Genomic DNA, 25,257 nt, shown 5'->3' with positions numbered 1-25,257 from the left:
ATGTTGAAACTATTTTAAAGTTATTTGCCAATTCCTCACGAATAAAACACAATCTAATAATTCACTGTTATAATTTGAGCTGTATTTTCTTGACTTTTTTTTCTTTTTTGAGTCGGAGTCTCGCCTCTGTCACCCAGGCTGGAGTGCAGTGGCACAATCACAGCTCACTGCAAGCTCTGCCTCCCGGGTTCCCGCCATTCTCCTGCCTCAGTCTCCCGAGTTGCTGGGACTACAGGCGCCTGCCACCACACCTGGCTAATTTTTTGTATTTTTAGTAGAGACGGGGTTTCACCATGTTAGCCAGGATGGTCTCGATCTCCTGACCTCATGATCTGCCCACCTCGGCCTCCCAAAGTGCTAGGATTACAGGCATGAGTCACCGCACCCGGCCCTATTTCCTTGACTTCTACACATCTTATTTCTAGCTTCCTCTTCAATGAAATATAGATGCATTTAGCTTTCTATATGGGATTTTGATGTCTATTTTTTTGTGCGCAAATATCTATCTAGTGGAAACACAAAATGCTTATACTTAATTTGCTTATACAGCAAATGATTTTCATAAAATAAGTGTGATGAAAGATTTTCATAAAATAAGATCCTGAGAAAGATGGCTTGTCACACTGCATTACCAATATTAAGCAGATTATAGAAAAAAATAATTATGACAATAATGCAATATGGACAAATAATTACATAATTAATTGAAATAAACATGAAGTAAAGATTATTTTGCTATTCAGAGGCAGCATTCTCCTGCCTAGAACAATATTCCCCCAAATGTATTTTGGCTACCAGATGTTACATAAAAAACAGGTTCTGGCGTCAAATAATTTAGGAAAATCTTACTTAAGCCAAGTTAACTCTTTATTACCAAACTTCTCAGAACTCTGCTTATCATAAGATAAGCAAGATAAATGTTTGTCCAACCTATTTTCATAGGTCATCCTATATACTATGGATATGTTTAGGATATTCTTGAGAGCAAGAGAAAAAAATGCAATTTTAGAAGTCAGCATATTATCATTTGAACAACATTAGAAATATAAAATAAATATAATTTCCAGGTGTTTATAGGTAGCTAGAGAAATGGCATGAAAAAGCAACTTTTGAAAGTTTCTGAAATAATTAACTTTGTTAGATATCATTATGTCATAGTAATTTATGTTTTAAAATTTTTCCTATCAAGACAGCAACAGACATGCAAAATGAAACATAGTATCTGGGATTAGCTTTAAAATAAGCTAATAGATTATTTTAAATAATAGATAATAAGTTTTTAATAAAGTGGATAGGATAAATAAGATTGACTTGTGTTAGTCATTAGAAGCACAGGATTTCATTATTCTAATCTCACTACTTTTATGAATACTTAAGAATTTACAATTAAAAAAAAATCTTAGCATTTTGTTGAACATTTCATGTCTGAGTCTCCTCTGTGTGTCAGTCACCCCTGGATTCCAGAAAGCATTGCATCATTGAAGCCTGAAGTTACCCAAGTGAAATTCTTTTATAAAATCTTAAAAGATAATATGAAGTAAAAGGAATGTAATGAAGACATGAAACCCAAAAAAAGAAGGGTTTGAAGTCTTTTTTACAACATTATTGGAAAATGCAGAAAATAAGCTTTGTTTTTAATCAACATAATCAAACTTATCTTAATGAGTATGAGCAAATTATTGTATACAGCTCTAAAATGATTCAGATAAGCCATTTTAATGAAGAATGCATTTGCATCTCACTTTAACTCATAAGGGTGTACAAATGCCCATGAGGTAAGGCTGCATAATCAATTGCTATACTTTCTTTCTGTCCCTTATCAATAAACTCTAGCCCAGCTCTAGCCCACCATCTCATAAATGTGTATTACTGGTCATAAGGGTGATTAGGGATATTCATGTATGGCCAGATCAGTACCAGTGACTAAATACCCAAAGTAAATATCATTCATTTACTCATTAACCTTTTGTAGACCTCAACTATTCAACACTCAGGGACTGTTATTCATTAAACCACTAAGCAATAAGCATTAAATGTAGATTCTTGAAAAGTGTTTCCATTGGCATATAATTTTTAAAATATAAGTTTTAAAAATAGCCAGAGTCTACAACAAGAAGTTGAGAAAGTCACAAAATCATAGATTTTCTATAAAAACTATCTGAGCTGAGATGCATAAAAAACCTAAATAAATTAAATTCAATATACAGATGATCTCTTCCCAAAAAAGAGATGTACAGCTACTTCATCTCCTAAATAAATTCGACATACAGATGATCTCTTCCAAAAAAAGAGATGCATAACTGCTTCATCTCTGATAGGAGAAGGAATAAACTTGCCAAAAATGGGACTATGAAGAAATCAGCTGAATTTTTAAGAAACTTTTATTAGCTGCTGATGTGAGGAAGTAGAATTCTGAAGAGCCCTGATCAAAGAGCAATTCCATATCCACCTGACAGTTCTTTCCCATAGAGCTTCCACTCAGTGCACAAGTACCACATACCAAAGGCTAGGAACAGAACAGAAGGGCTGAGAGATCCTCCTCAAGTACCCTGGGCCTTTGCAGACTGCAAGGCAGCAGTCCACTGAAGGCTGGGAGCAGGTCAAATGGCTGAAAGCGATCCTTCTGAGAAGCACTGAGCTTTCACCAAAAACAAAGCCAATGACCAGCAGGATAAAGAGAGATCTTCCAAGATGTGGAAAGCCAGGAGTAGAGTTCAAGAGCAAGGTTAACTCCCCACCAATCCAAACATTTAGCAGCTGAGTTATAAAGGCAAAATGAAATATTTTAAAACTACTCAATTCAATTAACCCAAGAAGGCAGAAAGGGAAAGACAGAAGGTAAAGGACAGAAAGGATAATTAGAAAAATAGCAAAATGTGTGAATTTGATTCTGTCATCATGCTGCTATTTGGTTATTTTGCACACTAGCTGATGCAGTTTCTTCATAGTGTCATTGGTCTTTATATTTTAGTGTGTTTTTGCAGTGACTGGTACCGGTTTTTCCTTTCCATATTTAGTGCTCCTTTCAGGAGCTCTTGTAAGGCAGGCCTGGTGGTGACAAAATCCCTCAGCATCTGCTTGTCTGGAAAGGATTTTATTTCTCCTTCGCTTTGGAAGGTTAGTGTGGCTGGATATGAAATTCTGAGTTGCAAATTTTTTTCTGTAAGAGTGTTGAATATTGGCCCCCAAGTTCTTCTGGCTTATAGAGTTTCTGCTGAGAGGTCTGCTGTTAGTCTGATGGACTTCCCTTTGTAGGTGACCTGGCCTTTCTCTCTGGCTCCCCTTAACATTTTTTCCTTCATTTCAACCTTGGAGAATCTGATGATTATGTGTCTTGGGGTTGATCTTCTTGTGGAGTATCTTGGTGGTGTTCTCTGCATTTCCTGAATTTGTATGTTGGCCCCTCTTGCTAGGTTGGGGGAGTTCTCCTGGATAATATCCCGAAGTGTGTTTTCCAGCTTGTTTCTATTCTCCCTGTCTTCTTCTGGTACTCTAGTCAATAGTAGGTTTGGTCTTTTTATGAAGTCTTATATTTCTTGGAGGTTTTTTTCATTCCTTTACATTCTTTTTTCTCTAGTCTTGTCTTCACACCTTATTTCAGCAAGATGGTCTTCAAATTCTGATATCCTTTCTTCTATTTGGTTGATTTGGATGTTGATACTTGTGTATGCTTCAAGAAGTTCTCATGTTGTGTTTTTCATCTCCATCAGGTCATTTATGTTCCTCTCTAAACTGGTTATTCTAGTTAACAATTCCTCTAACCTTTCATAAAGGTTCTTAGTGTCTTTGCATTGGGTTAGAACATGCTCCTTTTAGCTCAGCGTAGTTTTTTATTACCCATCTTCTGAAGCCTGCTTCCGTCAATTCGTGCAACTGATCCTCCGTCCAATTTTGCACCCTTGATGGAGAGACGTTGCGATCATTTGGAGGAGAAGAGGCACTTTGGCCTTTTGGGTTTTCAGTATTTTTCTGTTGATTCCTTCTCATCTTTGTGAGTTTGTCTAGTTTCAGTCTTTGAGGCTGCTGACCCTGGATGGGATTTTTGTGGGGGCTTTTTTGTTGTTGATGATGCTGTTGTTGCTTTCTGCTTATTATTATTTTTTTCTTTCAATGGTCAGGTCCCTCTTCTACAGGGCTGCTGCAGTTTGCTGGTGATTCACTTCAGGCCCTATTCTATCTGATTTGCTTCTGCACCTGGAGATGTCACTCAAGGAGGCTGGAGAACAGCAAAGATGGGTGTGTGCTTCTTCTCTGGCCTCTGACCTTGAGGAGCACCAACCTGATGCCAGTAGGATCACTCCTGTATAGAGTGTTTGACAACCCCTGTTGGAGGGTCTCACCCAGTTGGGTGGCACGGGTAATAGGACCAGTTTAATGAAGCACTTTCTCTCTTGGTGGAGGGGGTGTGCCTCTTAGAGACCTACAAAGAGACTTAGACTCCTATGAAATAATAGTGGGAGACTTTAATGCCCCACTGTCAGTATTAGATCAATGAGACAGAAAATTAATAAGGATATTCAGGACTTGAACTCAACTCTGGATCAAGTGGACCTAGTAGACGTCTATAGAACGCTCTACCCCAAATCAACAGAATATACATTCTTCTCAGTATCACATGGCAGTTATTCTAAAATCGACCACATATTTGGAAGTAAAACACTCCTCAGCAAATGCAAAAGAACTGAAATCATAACAAACAGTCTCTCAAAACACGGTGCAAACAAATTAGAACTCAAGATTAAGAAACTCACTCAAAACCGCACAATTACATGGAAATTGAACAACCTGCTCCTGAATGACTCCTGGGTAAATAATGAAATTATGGCAGAAATGAAGAAGTTATTTGAAAACGAGAACAAAGTGACAATGTACCAGAATTTCTGGGGCACAGCTAAAGCAGTATTAAGAGGGAAATTTAGAGCACTAAATGCCCACTTCAGAAAGCTTGAAAGATCTCAAATCAACACCCTAACATCACAATTAAAAGAGCTAGAGAGGAAAGAACAAACTAATCCAAAAGCTAGCAGAAAACAAGAAATACCTAAGATCATAGAAGAACTGAAGGAAATAGAGACAAGAAAAACCCTCCAAAAAAATCCATGAATCCAGGAGGTGGTTTTTTGAAAAGGTTAACAAAATAGACCGCCAGCTAGACTAACAAACAAGAAAAGAGGGAAGAATCAAATAGACACAATGATAAAGGGGAGATCACCACTGACCCCACAGAAATAGAAACTATCATCAGAGAATACAATAAATACTTCTACGCAAATAAACTAGAAGAAATTGATAAATTCCTGGACACATACACCCTCCCAAGGCTAAACCAGGAAGAAGAATCCCTAAATAGACCAATAACAAGCTCTGAAATTGAGGCAGTAATTAATAGCCTACCAACCAAAACAAGCCCAGGACCAGATGAATTCACAGCTGAATTCTACCAGAAATACAAAGAGGAGCTGGTACCATTCCTTCTGAAACTATTCCAAACAATTGAAAAGGAGGGACTCCTCCCTAATTCATTTTATGAGGCCAGCATCATCCTGATACCAAACCAAGAAGAGACAGAACAAAGAAAACTTCAGGCCAACATCCCTGATGAACATTGATGTGAAAATCCTCAATAAAATACTGGCAAACAGAATTCAGCAACACATGAAAAAACTTATCCACCACGATCAAGTCGACTTCATCCCTGGGATGCAAGGCTGTTTCAACTTACACAAATCAATAAATGTAATCCATCACATAAACAGAACCAAAGACAAAAACCACATGATGATCTCAATAGATGTAGAAAAGGCCTTCAATAAAATTCAACACCCCTTCATGCTAAAAACTCTCAATAAACTAGGTGTTGATGGAACATATCTCAAAATAATAAGAGCTATTTATGACAAACCCACAGCCAATATCATATTGAATGGGCAAAAGCTGGAAGCATTCCCTTTGAAAACCAGCACAAGGCAAGGATGCCCTCTCTTACCACTCCTACTCAACATAGTATTGGAAGTTCTGGCCAGGGAAATCAGGCAAGAGAAAGAAAGGGTATTCAAATAGAAAGAGAGGAAGTCAAATTGTCTCTGTTTGCAGATGACATGATTGTATATTTAGAAAATCCCGTCGTCTCTGCCCAAAAACTTCTTAAACTGACAAGCAACTTCAGCAAATTCTTGGGATACAAAATCAATGTGGAAAAATCACAAGCATTCCTTTACACCAATAGACAAGCAGAGAGCCAAATCATGAATGAACTCCCATTCACAACCGTTACAAAGAGAATAAAATACCTAGGAATACAGCTAACAAGTGATGTGAAGGACCTCTTCAAGGAGAACTATAAACCACTGCTCAAGGAAATAAGAGAGAATGCAAACAAATGGGAAAATACTCCATCCTCAAGGATAGGAAGAATCAAGATCGTGAAAATGGACATACTGCCCAAAGTAATTGGTAGATTCAATGCTATTCCCATCAAACTACCATTCACATTCTTTACAGAATTAGAAAAAACTATTTTAAATTTCATATGGAATGAAAGAAGACCCCATATAGCCAAGACAATACTAAGCAAAAAGAACAAAGCTGGAGGCATCACACTACCTGACTTTAAACTATACTACAAGGCTGCAATAACCAAAACAACATGGTACTGGTACCAAAACAGATATATAGACCAATGGAGCAGAGCAGAGACCTCAGAAATAATACCACACATCCACAACCATCTCATCTTTGGCAACCCTGCTAAAAACAAGCAATGGGGAAGAGATCTCATATTTGATAAATGGTGCTGGGAAAACTGGCTAGCCATATGCAGAAAACTGACCCCTTTCTTATACCTTACATAAAAATTAACTCAAAATGGATTAAAGACATAAATGTAAAACCCAAAACCATAAAAACCCTAGAAGAAAACCTAGGCAATACCATTCAGGACATAGGCCAGGGCAAAGACTTCATGACTAAAACAAAAAAGCAATTGCAACAAAAGCCAAAATTGACAAACGGGATCTAATTAAACTAAAGAGCTTCTGCACAGCAAAAGAAACTATCAGCAGAGTGAATAGGCAACCTACAGAATGGGAGAAAATTTCTGCAATCTACCCATCTAACAAAGGTCTAACATCCAGAATTTATAAGGAACTTAAACAAATTTACAAGAAAAAAACAAACAACCCCATCAAAAAGTGGGCAAAGGACATGAACAGACACTTCTCAAAAGACGACATTTACATGACCAACAAACATAAAAAAAAAAGCTCAACATCACTGATCATCGGAGAAATGCAAATCAAAACCACAATGAGATACCATCTCACACCAGTCAGAATGGCGATTATTAAAAAGTCAGGAAACAATAGATGCTGGCAAGGCTGTGAAGAAATAGAAACACTTTTACACTGCTGGTGGGAATGTAAATCAGTTCAACCATTGTTGAAGACAGTGCGGCAATTCAAGGATCTAGAACCAGAAATACCATCTGACCCAGCAATCCCATTACTGGGTATATACCCAAAGGATTATAAATCATTCTACTATAAAGACACATAACACATGTGTGTTTATTGCAGCACTATTTACAATAGCAAAGACATGTAACCAACCCAAATGTCCATCAATGATAGACTGGATCAAGAAAATGTGGTACACATACACCATGGAATGTTATGCAGCCATAAAAAGGAATGAGATCATGTCCTTTGCAGGGACATGGATGAAGCTGGAAGCCATCATCCTCAGCAAACTAACACAGGAACAGAAAACCAAATACTGCATGTTCTCACTCATAGGTGGGAGCTGAACAATAAGAACACATGGACACAGAGTGGGGAACAACACACCAGGTCCTGTTGTGGGGTGGGGAGTGAGGGGAGGGGACTAAGAGGATGGGTCAATGGGTGCAGCAAACCAGTATGGCACACGTATACCTATGTAACAAATGTGTACATTCTGCACATGTATCCCATTTTTTAGAATAAATTAAAAAAGAAAAACAGTAAAATGGCAGATTCAAACCAACCATATCAATAATAACACTGAATACATATGTTCAACACACCACTAAAAGGAAACAGTTGTCAACAAGATGAAAAAACAAAACCTAATTATGTTGTTTACAAGAAAAGCACCTTAAATACAAATATACAGGCAGGTTGACAGTAAAATTGTTGAAAAAATAGGTAAAATGCAGACCTTAAGTATAAGAAAGCTGATCTAGCTATATTAATATCTGACAATATAGCCTTGAAGGCAAGTAGTATAACCAGAGATAAACAAGGTCATCATAATCATCTTAAATGTTTAGCAGCTAATAATAGAACTCTAAAATATCTGAAGCAAAAACTGACAAGAGAATAAATCATTAAGAAAATGGAAGGTATGAACAGCATTACCAATCATGATTTAAATGATACTGTTTTTTAGATCAGGTAAGTTTCATTTATCTAAGACTTCATCCTCCTAATATAGTCATTTAAAAACTATGTTCCAAAAAATTAACTGTGGCCGGGCACGGTGGCTCACACCTGTAATTCCAGCACTTTGGGAGGCCTTGGCAGGCAGATCACTCGAGCCCAGGGTTTGCCCAGCCTGGACAACAAAGTGAAACCCTGTCTCTAAAAACTTAAAAAATATATATATTTTTAACGGAAAAAAAAATTAACTCTGCCAGCTTGGGAAGCCATCTATGCCAATTTGCCTACAGGCCTTGAGTTGTTCAAATCAATTAACTCCATCTGAGAAATTCCTTTTCCAAAGACAACATAATACTAAGTAATATAGAAGGCACTTATTCTGAACTGTTGGTACCCATGGTTCCTTTGTTTGTTTTGTCAATTATAGCGTTATTGAGGTATAATTCACATGCCATGCAATTCACCCATTTAAAACATGCATTCAATTCAACGTGCTTTACTATAATCATAGCATTGTGCAACCATCACAATCAATTATAGAACATTTTCATCACCCTACATTCTTTAGCAGTCACTTTCCATGTCCCTAATACCACTCATCCGAACCCTGGGCAACCTGTCTCTATAGATTTGTCTATTCCGGACATTTCATATAAACAAAATGTGACTTGCCTCTTTCACTCAGAATAATGTTTTAAAGGTTTATGCATGTTGTAGCATGTATCAGTACTTCATTACTTTTTATTGCCAAATAATAGTCCGTTGTATAGACAGACTGATTCATCCATTCAGCAGCTGATGGATATTTGAACTGTTTTTACTTTTTGGCTACATAAATAACATTGCTACGAACATTCATACACAAGATTTTGTGTAGACATACGTTTTCTTTTATGGGGAGTATGTACCTAGGAGTCAAATTACTGGGTCACATGGTAACTCTATGTTTAATCATTTGTGGAATTGTCAGACTGTTTTCCAATGCAACTTTACATTATCATCAGCAATATATGAGTTCCAATTATTTCACATCCAGGCCAACACTTGTTATGGTCTGTTTTTGTTTCTGAATTATAGGCATCCTAGTTGAGTGTGAAGTAATATCTCACTGTGATTCTGATTTGCATTTCTTGGATGGGTAATGATGTTGAGCATCTTTTCATGTGCTTATTGGCTATTTGGTTACCTTCTTTGAAGAAATGTCTATTTAGATCTTTGATTCATTTTTAGATTGTCTTTTTATTATTGAGTTGAGTTAATTATATGTTCTAGATACAAATCCCTTTCAGACATATGATGTGAGAATATTTTCTCCCATCCTGTGGGGTAACTTTTCACTTTCTTGATGTTGTCCTTTGAAGCATAAACACTTTAAATTTTCATGAAGTCCAATTTATCAATGTTCTTCTTTTGTTGCTTGTACTTTTAGTGTCATATCTAAGAAATCATTGCCTAATCTAGGGTCATGAAAGTTTACACCTGTGCTTTCCTCTAAGTTTTAGTTTTACCCCTTCTATTTAGGTTTTAATACATTTTGAGTTAATTTTTGTGTGTGGTATGTTGGTACAACTTCATTCTTTTGCATGCAGATATGCCCAAATCGACACTTAAAGATCACTACACCCAACATGGCAAAACCCCATTCTACAAAAAATACAAAAAATTAGCCAGGCACGGTGGTATGCACCTGTAATCTCAGCTACCTAGAAGGCTGAGGTATGAGAATTGCTTGGGCCTGGGAGGCGGAGGTTGCAGTCAGCCAAAATAGCACAAATATACTCCAGCCTGGATGACAGAGCGAGAAACTGTCTCAACAACAAGAACAAAACAAACAAACAGACAAACAACAGAGAAAATAAATCTCAAAGAAATTTAGAAAATATTTCTAGTTGTATGATAATGAAAATTCAGCATGTTTAAAGGGAAAATTACAGCTTTAAATATTTGTATTAGAAAAACAAACGTGAAAAATCTACGCTTCTACATTATGACCTAGAAAAATAAGAGCAAATTAAACCCAAAGTAATAGCACAGGGAATATTTAGCATGTAAAAACTGTACATTTGAATATGTACAGATTAGTAGAAAACAGTCCCAAAGAGTTACCAATTATTTGGGGATAATGAGATAAAAATGCTCTTTTACTTCCACATGCATTTTGATATTTAAATTTTTTTCTCAGTTGTGCATGTTACTTTTATAATAAGCATGTAACAATGTTTGCATTGTTAAAACTTTAAAACAATCTAGAATAAAATACCAACTGTGTGGCATATTAAACAGGACTGAAAATAAGCACATTCATGAGTTCAAGGAGGGAGAGAGAATTTCTCTTTTTTTTTTTTTTTTTTTTTTTTTTTTTGAGGCGGAGTCTCGCTCTGTCGCCCGGACTGGAGTGCAGTGGCCGGATCTCAGCTCACTGCAAGCTCCACCTCCTGGGTTTACGCCATTCTCCTGCCTCAGCCTCCCGAGTAGCTGGGACTACAGGCGCCCGCCACCTCGCCCGGCTAGTTTTTGTATTTTTAGTAGAGACGGGGTTTCACCGTGTTAGCCAGGATGGTCTCGATCTCCTGACCTCGTGATCCGCCCGTCTCGGCCTCCCAGAGTGCTGGGATTACAGGCTTGAGCCACCGCGCCCGGCCAGAATTTCTCAATTATAAAGGGAGTTTGGAGACATATCACCCAAAAGGGGTATACCTACAATCACTTATGTAAGAATTTATGTCATTTTTGTGTGTGTGTGTGTGTTTTTTTTCTTTTTGAGACAGGGTCTTGCTGTGTTGCCCAGGCTGGTCTTAAACTGCGGGCTCATAGTATCCTCCTGCCTCGGCCTCCCAAAGTGCTGGGATTACAGGTGTGGGCCACCACACCCAGCCTTATGTAGTTTCTGAATAAAACATTTTTGAAATGATCTGATGAAATGACATGATATCTACGGTATACTTCAAAACAATCCAGTGGAGGGGAGGGGTAAAAAGAGCTTGGGTGGTATAGATGAAATAAGATTGGTCATGTGGTGGTAATTGCTGAAGTTGGGTGATGGCTACATGGGGTCCATTATCCTGGTCTGTTTTTGTATATATTTGAAACTTTCCCTAATAAAAACTTCTTATTGTTATAAAAGAACAAAAGGTAACCAAAGGCAGTTCACCAGGTAATCAGAGTTAAGCTGGGGTAACGATATATAAAAGGGTTTAAAAACTGTGTTAATGCTCCACATAAAGCCCACAAGATGCTTTGCTGATTCCATACAGTGTGAAGTCTCAGCCAGTTCAGGATACTCGACAGTCCAGTCCAGTGAAGTTAAATCTGGTTACACTCAGGTTAGCTGTTTTGTTGTCACCGTTCCATTTTGGACTTTATGGGGAGGAAAGGTACAATAAAATAATCATTCTTGAGATTTAGAAGACTTTAATAAGCAAAACCACTGAACGTTATGACACAGCAAAGGCATAAACTAAAGACATATCTCATTTTCTATGGTTAGGGTCTTCTTAAAGGAGTGGTTTTAAATATTAAGTACTTTAAGGTAAGAAATGAAAGGAATTGTATTAAATTTCCACATAAAAAGTACAGAGTAAAAATTTCCACACTTTCCAGGAAATGAAATAATATAACAGAAAAGCTAGCAAAAATTTGTTCTGAAAAATGGAGGATGACTTGATCAACTCTTCTGAAGCATAAAAATGATCCAGTCCCTTCTAGGCCTAATGAGGGGAGCTGTCTGTCATCTTCTCTCTAGTTTCTGGATATGATAAAATACTAATTTACATTGTTACATAAATGTTGAAAACCCTGGTTTTCACATTACATAAAATCCCTACTTTAATACTTCAACTTTTTTGGTTATACACTTGAAAATTTTCTGCCATAGTTATCAAAAAGTGACAAAAAGTAATGCAAGATATCTTCTCCATGGTAATCATATGCAGCTTGCCTCCTGAAAAGTACTTAATAAATACTGTAAAATAGGATATTCCTTTTCATTGTATAAAATGGACATTCCTTTTTTGGGGGGTAGAGGGTGGTGGTGGTGGAGTCTTGCTCTGTCGCCCAGGCCAGGGTGCAGTGTGGTGTGACCTCAGCTCATTGCAACCTCCACCTGCTGGGTTCAAGCAATTCTCCTGCCTCAGCCTCCCAAGTAGCTGGGACTACAGGTACACGCTGCAATGCCCGGCTAATTTTTGTATTTTAGTAGAGACAGGATTTCACCATGTTGCCCAGGCTGGTTGCAAACTCCTGAGCTCAGGCAATCCACCCACCTCGGCCTCCCAAAGTGCTGGGATTACAGGCATGAGCCACCGCGTCCAGTCAGGACATTCCTTTATATTCTATGAAAACACTCCTGGCTGGGTGCAGTGCCTCACACCTGTAATCCCAGCACTTTGAGAGGCCAAGGTGGGAGGACTGCTTGAGCCCAGGAGTTTGAGACCACCCTAGACAAAACAGGGAGACCCCCATATCTACAAAAAATTTTTAAAAATTTTAATTTTTTAGTTAGCAGTCCTAACTACTTGGGGGTCTGAGGCAAGAGGATTCCAAGGCTGCCACTGCCCTCCAACCTGGGCAACAGAGTGAGACCCTATTTCAAAAAAGAGGAGGGAGCATATTAAAATTTTTTAAAATATTCCTTTTGGCTGGGCACGGTGGCTCATGCCTGTAATCCCAGCATTTTGGGAGGCTGAGGTGGGCAGATCATGAGGTCAGGAGATTGAGACCATCCTGGCTAACACAGTGAAACCCCATCTCTACTAAAAATACAAAAAATTAGCTGGGCGTGGTGGTGAGCACCTGTAGTCCCAGCTACTCAGGAGGCTGAGGTTGCAGTAGGCCGAGATTGCACCACTGCACTCCAGCCTGGGTGACAGAGTGAGACTCCCGTCTCAAAATATATATATATATATGTGTGTATATATATGTGTGTATATATATATATTCCTTTTGGTGTATAAAAAGTACCTATTAATATGAGAGGGAGCTCTTATATTTTTGCTTCCTCCATTCAGAGTAATTTTATATCATACATGTCTGTCCCCCGCCAACTGACGGTGAGCTTTTTGAGGGTACGGCACTGTACTTTATCCATCTCTGCATCCCTAGCAGTGGCACACTGCCCAACACACAACAGAATTGAGTGAATGTTAAATGAAAGTACCTCAGGGTTAGCCGGGCGAGGTGGCGGGCGCCTGTAGTCCCAGCTCCTCGGGAGGCTGAGGTAGGAGAATGGCGTAAACCTGGGAGGCGGAGCTTGCAGTGAGCTGAGATCCAGCCACTGCACTCCAGCCTGGGCGACAGAGCGAGACTCTGTCTCAAAAAAAAAAAAAAAAAAAAAAAAAGAAAGTACCTCAGCGAAAAGAATGACAGGTAAGATGGTGAGTGAGATATTGTGAAAAAATGTCCCAGTATTAAGTCCCTCACAATGCTAAAGCATGAAAAAAGTGGAAGGTTTACAGAGGCCAAAATTAGGAAAAAGAAAAGCAGAAATTCAGAAAGAAAATCAAAAGATGCAGTGTGATTTTTTTTAATGTATCAACTTAGCTAGGCTGCAGTCCCCAGTAATTCAGTGAAACACTAATCTATGTGTTGCTGTGAAGGTACTTTGTAAATGTGATTAGTAAGACTCAAAGACTTGACTTTGAGTAAGAAGGTTATTCTTGAAAATGTTGAAGGCCTGTTTCAATCAGTTGAAAGGCCTTTTGAGCAGAGCTGAAGCTTCCCAGCAGAAATTCTGCCTGTGGACAGCCACTTCAGCCTATGCCAGAGAATTCTAGCCTGCCAGTTCTGCCAGCCTGCCTATAGATCTCGGACTTGCTCACCAGCCCCCACTATGGTGTAAGCCAACTCCTTCCAATACATCTCTAAATATACATTTTAAAAAAAAAAGAAAAAGAAAGAATTGCAGCCATGTGATTGGTGTCATACTGGAGTTCTATACAGGTGCTAGGAGACTACAGAATAGGACTTATCTATTATTAAATGAAAAGGCTGGGAATATTTCTAGGAGGGGTGAGTTTTGAGCTAAGTTTTGGAGTATAGATAGAAGATAACCACATGAACAAGGTATTGGCAAGGGAGAGACAAGAGAGAATGATATTCTGGGTAGAATGTCATTCCAGGACTGAGGCATGAAACAGCCATGCCTGTTCTAAACACTCAAGTCCTAGACACCTTGAGCAATCAGTAAAACCCAGGCTGAGAAACTCCATAGATCAAACAACCCAATTTCTTTAGCAAGTAATTGCAAGGGAGAAAAAAGGATGGAAGGAAGACATGACATGAAAACAGCTAAAAAGTCATATATTTTCAAAGGCCACACTAAAGTAGACTATTTTAGAATACCTATTTCTATGATAAAAACTATTGAGTAAAATAAAGAAGTGACTGAAATAAGTCTACACTTTCATTGGAGAAGCCAGGCTGTGATAGAGACAGGCCATAGAAGGCTTCTGAGGTGGTTGGCAAAGTTTCATTTTTTGACCTGAGCGACAGTTATAAGAATGGTCACATAGGAATAATTCTCTAAAGTACAAGTTTTTTAATGTGATTTTCTGTGTTTGTATTTTACATTTTTATAATTTTTTAAAGGCTGTGCTAACAGACCTTTCTAAATTGGACTTTAGACACTGCATTAACCCGGCCCATTTTAATAAGCTGTAGATGACTTCCTAGAGTCAGTTTTTGGATGCATGGGAGTCAACAATTTTGATAAACATAGACTTCTGGTAGCTTTCTAATGTTGATATTAAATCTAGTAAGACCTGAACTTAGACAAATAAAGAGTATATTATCCAAGCTTTAAATTCAATTTTTTAAGATGTTGCCACATAAAAGCAAAAGCTCTAAATCACAAAATTGAAGAATCTCATCACAAAGCAAAATCTTAGTGGTCACTTAGCCTTATCATTACACAATTACATCTTAAATCACATCTACAATATCCGTGACAAACAACTGTCCAACTTTGACTTGAAAATCTTCAGCAAAGGGGAATTGACACAATCTTTCTAAAATGATTTAGATATGTCAGCAAAGGAATAGAAACTCTGATCACCATAAGTAAATCACTCAGATGTTCAAAGTGCTCAGATCATTGGCACTCAACACATTAAAAAGTAGGACCAAAAAGTCAAATTATTATTTCAACATTACCACCGTTGCTTAAAATATTTTAGAACTCCTATTTGGGAGCATCTTCCACAATCCACATCATCTTCTTTTGTATATGCCCCAGGATGAGAAATCTTAAAATCATACAATACCAATTTATCAGCAGTGTAAAGGATCACCCAGTACACTTTCCCTATTTAGAAATAAGGAAGCTGATATTTAGAGAGATTTGTTCCTGGTGAAAGAGTATGGTTTTTGGAAACAGACAAGTAAGTGTTTCCACAAATGGTGAATACATTCGCTCATTCATTCAATTAACATTTATGGGTAACAGCTATGTGCCAGGTACTGTGCTAAGCAATAGGAAGCCCAAAGGAAAATATAACATTGGTCTTTAGCCTTAAAGAACGGCCGGGCGCGGTGGCTCAAGCCTGTAATCCCAGTACTTTGGGAGGCCGAGGCGGGCGGATCACGAGGTCAGGAGATCGAGACCATCCTGGCTAACACGGTGAAACCCCGTCTCTACTAAAAAAATACAAAAAGCTAGCCGGGTGAGGTGGCGGGCGCCTGTAGTCCCAGCTACTCCGGAGGCTGAGGCAGGAGAATGGCGTGAACCCGGGAGGCGGAGCTTACAGTGAGCTGAGATCCGGCCACTGCACTCCAGCCCGGGCGACAGAGCGAGACTCCGTCTCAAAAAAAAAAGAACATACAGCATGGTTGAGGGGATGAGGACTGGTACACGGATAACTAAAGCTCAATACTGTAAGTGCCATGAGAAAAATATACACAGGCTACTTTGAGAGCACTCGGAGAGTACATCTAACCCAGCCTGAATACAGAGGTTTCCTGGAAGCAGTGACAAATGATTGGAGACTGAAAGAATTAGCAAGAGTTAGTCAGGAAAAGAAAGAATGGGAACAAAAAGAAAGCATCTTATATAACTTCCAAAGGAGAAAGGGAGAGAAAGCCTAGCACATTTAAGGAACTTCCAGCAGTTAAGTAGCATGGAGTGTATGGGTATGTATGTGTGTGTCGTGGAAGTGGGTATGGGGAGACTAAATGAGGTTGGAGAGACCAGAGGCTCTGAATACTATGTTAAGGAGTTTGGTAGTGTGAAATAGCATGAAAGAATGACAGCTTTTAATGAAACAGTAGAGACAAAGGACAGAATCCAAGGAAGCATCAACTGTGGGAGTGGACAGAAGGTAATAAATACGGGAGACATGAAGGAAGCAGGATTCACAGGGGCTATGAGGGGAAGGACGAGAGGGAGGTAAAAAGGGACAAAAAGGAAGGAGAGAAGAGGAAGGGAGGAAAGAATAAAGGGAAGAGTTCAGAAATAGGTCCCAGGTTTTTCTGTCTTGGGTAACTGGGAGGTTGTTGGAGCAGCAGGAGGGGAAAGTTGGCAAGAGAAGACAATGATATATATGTTCCCTTCAGACATAGTGAAATTGCAATGCCTGTGGAAAATCCAGACAGAGATGTCCAGGAAACAGTCCGCTATACGAATCTGGAGTTCAAAAAAGGAATATGTTAGACATAAAGAGGTAATAATCAGAGCTAACAGTGGCTGCCTTGGGAGTGCAGGCTGCACCTAATCCTTACTGGCAGATGTAAAGTGGCTGGGATCTTCTCAAAAGTGCATATCCAGCACAGATTAAAGGGTAAAGGACATAATCCAAGGAAGCACCAACAATTATGGGAGAAGTACAGGATGTAGAGCAAGAACAGCCTGGATGGAGTGGTCAGTTCGAGCTAGTACAGGAAGATACGTATACGCACACCTAATACCTACACACACACGATACTTGGAAACTAAGGTATCTAATAGTTATTATTTGCAGATAGTACCATTTTCTCCATTAAAAATCAAAGGACTAAATGCACCATGATATTCTGGATTGGATCTCGGAACAGAAAAAGGACATAGTGGAAAAAGTGGCGAAATCCAAATAAATCTATACTTTAGAACCAGCATTGTAACCAGTATGAATTTCTTAGTTTTGACAAAGGTGCCACAGTTATGTAAGAAGTAAGGCCGGGTGCGGTGGCTCATACCTGTAGTCCTAGCACTTTGGGAGGCCAAGGTGGGTGGACTGCTTGAAGCCAGGAGTTTGAGACCAGCCTGGCCAACATGGAGAGACCCTGTCTCTACAAAAAGTACAAAAAATTAGCCAGGCGTGGTGGCACATGCCTGTAATCCCAGCTACTTGGGAGACTGAAGCATGAGAATCACTGGAGCCTGGGAGGTGGAGGTTGCAGTGAACCATGATTGGGCCACTGCTCTTCGGCCTGGGCGACACAGCAAGATCTTGTCTCAAAATAAGAAAAAAAAAAAAAATGTTAACCTTAGGGAAACCTAGGTGAAAGTTATACAGGAACTCTGAAAAGTCTTTGTAAATCTTCTGTAGATCTACAATTATTCCAAAATAAAAAGTTTTTTTTTAAGTTAGGAGAACATACAGATGAACTATTGAAAATAATTCAGCAACTTGCTTGGTACAAGAATATATAAAAAATTCGGTTTCTTTACACCCACAACAAATTATTAGAACTCAAAATTATTTTTTAAAAAAAGATAACATTTACAATGATAACAAATGGTATCTAGGACTTTTATGGAGAAAATTGTAAAACTTTAATGAAAGTCATTTTTAAAAGACTTAAAAGGGGAGCTACACATGTTTACAGATGGGAAAACTCGATATAGGTAAGATGTCATTTCCACCCCACCCAAATAGTTTACAAATTTAATGAAACCCCACAAGAGTGGTCAGACATAGGAAACCAGGAGCTAGAAACCAAATGCAGACAGGATCGCAAGTGGGACCTTCAAGAAGACCTTCAGTATCAAATGGTACCAAAAATGACAAGTAATATAAGACTGAGAAGTATTCACTAGATTAACCACAGTAAGAATTTGGGAATAGTAAATGCAAACAACTCCTTCAAGAAGTTTGTGAAGTAAACCACAGATGTTAAACTGTAGTACTCAGAATAAATAACATGGTGTCAAATGCATGAATTTTGGAGTCAGACCTGGATTCAAAATCAGCCTTCATCTCCAAGTAACTGAACCTATCTTCTCACCTGTACGATGGGAAATAGTTGCTATAGATCTTTGTGTGTGTGTGTGTGTGTGTGTGTGTGTATACATATGTACACACCCATATATAAACTTTTAGTATATAGCATTCAAATATATTGGCTTCCCACCCTATCTGCTTTGTTTTGAGATTCAGGAAATTATATATTTTTAGGAATCCTTATATTTTATCAAAGATGAGAATATCCAGAAGAGAGCACGTATGAAAGTGACCGAGGCATATTTTAAAGTATGTTATTTATGCTTATATAATGTCTTACCATAGCGAGCCCAGTTCTTTACCTACAGAATAAATAAATTTTTAGTTTTATTTTATTTCCCAGAGAAAAACTGCAAAAAAGACTAAGACCTTATACAATTTCTCAATCTATTATTCTATTCATTCATTCAATAATTGATATTGGTGCCTCTTATGTGTCAGGAAACTATTCTAGGAGCTAGAAATACAACATGACAAAGACCTACAAAGTCTCTACCCTCATGGGGCCTAGTGGCAATTGCATAATTTTTCATTAGCTGGGCCAGCGTTAGTATTATTTCTCATTTAAGCAATTTGAAACCCAAGCAAACTGAAACTCAATTTAGCATACTAAGATAATCGGAAAGCAGTTGTCTAATACTATATTTCAAGGTTCACTATATTCGTCTATAGAGAACAAGTACTTACATAACCTGACATCTTCAGCTCAGAACACAATGCTCACATTTTAACTTCCGGCTGATTCAAAAAACCTATTTTATTTAAAATTGGTTGATAGAGTGTGTTCGCTTTCCAATAGAATTACGTTTTGGTGTCCAAAAATAACTGAGCCAGGTTTCGTAGTCTCCTTGGATCTAAAATTCACCAGTAACCGAAAACTGAATTCCAAGGTATAACCACTGGTTTTTTTTCTTCCATCAGCCATCATCCAATACAATGCTGAAGACCAGGCACTGAAAACCTTTAATGCATAGATAACTGACAAAGGAGGCTAGGTAACAAAAGGAACTAACTTGGCCAGGCACAGTGGCTCACACTTATAACCCTAGCACTTTGGGAGGCCAAGGCAGGTGGATTGCCTAAGCTCAGGAGTTCAAGACCACTCTGGGCAACATGATGAAACCCTGTCTCTACTAAAATACAAAAAATTAGCCAGGCATGGCAGTGTGTGCCTGTAGTCCCAGCTACTCAGGAGGCTGAGGCAGGATAATCACTTGAACCTGGGAGGTGGAAGTTGCAGTGAGCCAAGACCAGGCGACCGCACTCCAGCCTGGGCGATGACAGAGCAAGATTCCGTCACCAAAAAAAACAAAAAGAAAGACAAAAAAGGAACTCATTTGCTGAAAACGAAAAACTTTACATCTTCATACATGTATATGGAGTACCCATGGTAATAATCAGATAAATCACAGGATCAGATACAAATATGACTAACACGTTCACACTGCCCCCTCACTAAACTTTCTTTTTTTACTATTTTATTTTGCATATCATCCCAGAAGTCTAAAACCACACATTCCGTTCTCTTCACAATTCAACTGGCTAATTAAAGTTTATAAATAAGAACATTAGACACCCAGATAATTCATTAAAATTCTTAGCAACTCCTCAGCTAGCAAACAAGGTTAAAATTGGGCATAATATGAAAGAAAGAAAATTGAAAGAAAGGAGGGAAGGGAGCTAGCTTAGAAATCCATGCATTCCTTCATTATTACCCAATCAGGACGTGGCTTTATGAGTCCATTAAATCTTTCTGTGCACCAACTCTTATAGCCATAAAGTAAAAATTGTTTTTATTATGAAACTTAAGATTGTAGATGATAACAAAATAATTAAAACAATTTAATTAAAAATAAGTGCAACATACAATGTCTGAAATACTAAATCTCTTGCCAAAATTTTACTTCTAAGCCATACCATTTAACTTATGCAATTTAAAAAATTTAAAAATGTACAGCTGATTTATGCCAAAGGCAGGCTGTTACAAACAATTTCAATCCATACCAACTTACAATTTCCTCCAATATCTTATGTACTGGCTTTATTACCTCACGTTCTAAAAGAGATATGTTTGGGCTGGCTGAGCTGCCAATACAAGCAAGTGTAACACAGTGCCCAAATAGCTGTAGATATCAGGTGACTCCTGATTCTTCTAACAGCACAGCTGCTTGTTTAAGAATGCCAATGGCGGCCGGGCGCGGTGGCTCAAGCCTGTAATCCCAGCACTTTGGGAGGCCGAGACAGGCGGATCACGAGGTCAGGAGATCGAGACCATCCTGGCTAACACGGTGAAACCCCGTCTCTACTAAAAAATGCAAAAAAACTAGCCGGGCGAGGTGGCGGACGCCTGTAGTCCCAGCTACTCCGGAGGCTGAGGTAGGAGAATGGCGTAAACCCGGGAGGCGGAGCTTGTAGTGAGCCAAGATCCGGTCACTGCACTCCAGCCTGGGCGACAGAGCAAGACTCCGCCTCAAAAAAAAAAAAAAAAAAAAAGAATGCCAATGGCTTTTACTTCTATAGCGACACCATCAGATAATTAAGTCAGATTGATGGAAAGAAAAGGAAAACGTAGCAACTATTTAGCATCTTGTGGCATTCCGGAAGCTCCAGGTGCAATACAAGGGCAAATAAGAACCGCACAGCAGCAAAGATAAGCTTCAGAGACACAGAGAAAAGGGGAGTTCACAGTCCCAGTACTCATCAGTAAATAGTGACAAGTTGACAGGTAGAGAGGACACCTTCCCTCATCTGTTCCACAGCTATTAGGGATTACAGACAGTATCTATCTGAGCATCAAGGAAAGGCTAGAAATGCTCTGCCACTGAGGACACTTCTTGGCCTGGTTTGTGGAGGTATTGTAATTCAGGGGGGAAAATTCCATCAACTTTTGGCTGGGGCATTTTCTGGCAAGAATAGTTACAGTACTAACACCTCAGTAATCTGGATTTCAGGACCCCACACTGACTCCTGGTACAGCAACACCAGGGAACACTGATGGCATGCATCTATAAATACCTGGCTTCCACCTACAAAACCCATCAACCCTATATGTGTTAAATGGTCTTTTCTTCCCAGGGGTCAGCTGTTGGAGAAATGTTTCTAAAAATAAGTTGCCCACAAAATTATAGAAATGGAGAACAGATGGGTAGTTTCCCAAGGTGGGGTTGAGGGAGTGAGTGCACCTATAAAAGGGCAACCTGAGGAATCACCATGACGATGGAAATGCTCTGTATCTTGAATGAGTCAATGTCAATATCTGGGTTATGATATTGTACTGCCATTTCACAAGATGTTACAATGGGGGAAAATTGGGTAAAGAGTACAAGGAATCTGCCTGTATTATCATTTTACAACTTCATGTGAATGAATCTATAATTATCTCAAAATTTTAAAATTTAATTTAGAAAATACCAGCCAACTAGTTCAAAGACTCTACTTCTAGCTTAATAATAAATATTTTAAATCTGTGCTTTAAGACCTAGAAATTATTTGAAAGAAAGAAGTTAAGCAATATAAATAAGATTCCTTTAAATATTACTTTTAGTGTAACTTCCATTTCCATGTTACAACAGAAAATGGAAGAAATTGAGAAGCCAAGGACAGAAGAGCCCATAGACCAAATAGCCTCCACTGTATTTAGATTTTTTCATTTTACAATTTATTGTTGACTGAGTACCTGAACCAGGTCCCATTCAGGTACATGGGATAAAGCATTGAAAGGAACCAGACACTGTCTCTACTCTTGTGGATTTTACATTTTAGCACAGTCTCTCAAAGCCAAACGAATATTGCGTCTTGAACATAATATAACACAATATAAAAATCTGATGAGAGGTTCCAAGTAACACTAAATTTCAATGGTTTTACTCTAATAATTATATTAAAGAAAATATGTAAAATAACTTGAAGAGGAAGCATTATTTGAAAATTATTTATTCTGATGGCTTATTCTACTTATCGAACTCTCCATTATTCAGAGACACATGTGGTCTGTGTTCTATTCTGCCACCATGGGCTCTCAATTTCTTCCAATCCCTATTCTTCATAGTCTCTAAGTAATTTCACTGGAAGGTGAGGGTACAGGGACAGAAGAAAAGAAAGATGAATCTCAGATATCACTTTTGCTACCTGTTGGTTGCAATTTTAGTAATTAGAAGGGGGGAGAGGATTATTTAAAGACAAAAAGGAAAGGATTACAAATCATGCTGCTGTAAAGACACATGCACACGTATGTTTATTGTGGCACTACTCACAATAGCAAAGACTTGGAATCAACCCAAATGTCCATCAATGATAGACTGGATTAAGAAAATGTGGCACATATACACCATGGAATACTATGCAGCCATAAAAAAGGACGAGTTCATGTCCTTTGTAGGGACATGGATGCAGCTGGAAACCATCATTCTCAGCAAACTATCGCAAGAACAGAAAACCAAACACCTCATGTTCTCACTCATAGGTGGGAACTGAACAATGAGATCACTTGGACACAGGAAGGGGAACATCACACACTGGGGCCTATTGTGGGGAGGGTGCAGCACACCAACATGGCACATGTATACATATGTAACGAACCTGCACATTGTGCACATGTACCCTAGAACTTAAAGTATAATAATAAATAAATAAATAAATAAATAAATAAAACAAAACAAATAAAAAGACAAAAGGTTTTTGTGCCTCAGATAGCTGAAAATCTACAGATTTTTCTAGTTTCCATTGGTAAGGGAATGTTAAGAACTTCTCTGATGATCCCAGAACATTTGGTCCTCTGACATTTCTTTGTATTTCCTGCAATGCTTACTGAATAAACAGGAAGCTCATCAGCTCCTAGGGCACCATCTGCACTACTTATGAGAAAATGTCTTCTAGCAGAGGCCTTCCAAAGCTGGAGGTAGAAGCGCCATGGTTTAGAAGATCTGTTCTGTTGTCTGAGGAGGCAGCAACAGACAGGCCTTTGAGGAAGTCAATATCTTCATATGGAACAAGTTGTTTAAAGTCAGACCTTCAGTCAGGGTTGGCAGTACTTTCACAAAACAACTTTAACAGAACTGTTGATATTTCGAAATTTTAGTTCTTCAATATAAATCAATTCTTGAAAATTCCTCTCTGTACCCTGAAATCATAAGCAGCTCAGAAAGAGATTAAACAAAAATATAAGCTGCCTCAAGCAAGTACTTCTGCAACCAATCCAACATACTCAAGAGATGGAACACCTCCTGACTATAGCCTTTTCTTGGCAAATTCTTCCTTTTCGAAATGCTTCTTGGATGATTTGAGAGAGCTTGAGGTTTCTCCTCAAAGTTAAGTAAGTGCCCCATGGAGATAATGCAACCAGCTTGGTTGGCCATGTTACCTCCCCTAGGGGTGAATGCCAATTAGCCGGGCTGTTTGTGTTCCTGGCACCTCTTTCTGGATTGAAGAGTTCACATTCATCCACAAAAATCACACAATTCAGGCAGCTCCAGAACAGAAAACAGAGCGGCATGTGTGTGCCCAGAGAAGGAGGAGCTTTGGGGGAAAGGCAAGTAGGGGCACAGGGTGGGGAAGGGAAGCTGCCCAGAGTGTTCCAGTTATTTAATACACTCTCCCACACAGTCATTCTATTTGACTGTAAAATCATTAGGAAAACACCTTTCAAAGCAGGCTCAAGACAAGAGAGTTTTATTTGACTCTCATGAAAATAGCCCGGGCAGCACGTCTCTCAATCAATGACGAACATTACTGCAGCCTCCACTTTGGAAAACCACACTACCAGCCAAGAGCTCAAGGCCCATCTCCAAAACTTCTGAGGAGGCCCTTGCAAGGAAAATTCTTCCCCGCATCCCCTGCATGACATATGCTGGGTGGACTTAGTAGGAAGTTGGAAACAGCTCCTTTGCCTGAAAGTCTCCAGTAAGGAAACAGGGCCTCTTCTTCGGCTATGATGAGTATTTAAAGGAATAAAACAGGATCACGGTAAAAGAAGATCATGGTTCCACCCTCAAGAATGCAGCTGCCTCTGAGTAGAAGTTAATAATTAGGCAGACTCCAGAGCTGAGTTCTTTAAAATATGCTGTTTGAAATTGTTTTTAAAAGCCTGTGAGGTGCGGGAGACTCTTCAAAAATGTTTACCATTTCCTTCCACGATCTTGATTGCCAAGGTTGAATACTACTACTGGTTTCACACAAATACTGTGTTTTTGGAAAGGAAATGCACAGCCATCAAAAGAATATCAGTGAATAATATGCTCATTAGAATTCTGTAGGCAAATGCCCTTCTATATTTACTACTTTAAAATATTGCATCCTTATGTGAAAAGAAACTATTTTTTTAATGTCTTTTTTAAAAATCTTCTCACATCCAAAAGGCTTGTAGATCTAGAAAAGAAAATATATAATGGCTTTTCCCCATGTTCCTAGTACATCTTCTATGCTCTATCTACAGAAGAAACAAGTACTCTCATTGTGCAGTATAACCAGCTAAGCCTTCATCCATCCCAGCTCCTCTCTAGACGCAGCAAATACAGCACATGTACTGACGCTTTACAAAAGTCTATTTTTAACAGTGAAGATAATCAACAAAACTGCATTCTGCATCTCTCTCCATTTAATATATAAGAACGTTCATTCTTTCATTTAACTCCTATCAATATTGTCCATTT

The 25,257-nt window shown here is 38.7% G+C and overlaps 1 protein-coding gene across 1 annotated transcript in view; it reads right to left on the bottom strand.

Moving 5' to 3' along the window:
- The window catches only part of FGF2 (fibroblast growth factor 2), a 73,520-nt gene that overhangs the window by 22,254 nt on the left and 26,009 nt on the right, over positions 1-25,257 (bottom strand). The window lies entirely within an intron of this gene.

Source organism: Trachypithecus francoisi, unplaced genomic scaffold, assembly GCF_009764315.1.
Source record: "Trachypithecus francoisi isolate TF-2019V2 unplaced genomic scaffold, Tfra_2.0 Lachesis_group1, whole genome shotgun sequence".
Taxonomy (NCBI): domain Eukaryota; kingdom Metazoa; phylum Chordata; class Mammalia; order Primates; family Cercopithecidae; genus Trachypithecus; species Trachypithecus francoisi.
Note: the sequence above shows the minus strand (reverse complement) of the source record. Positions and strands in the feature narration are given on the sequence as shown.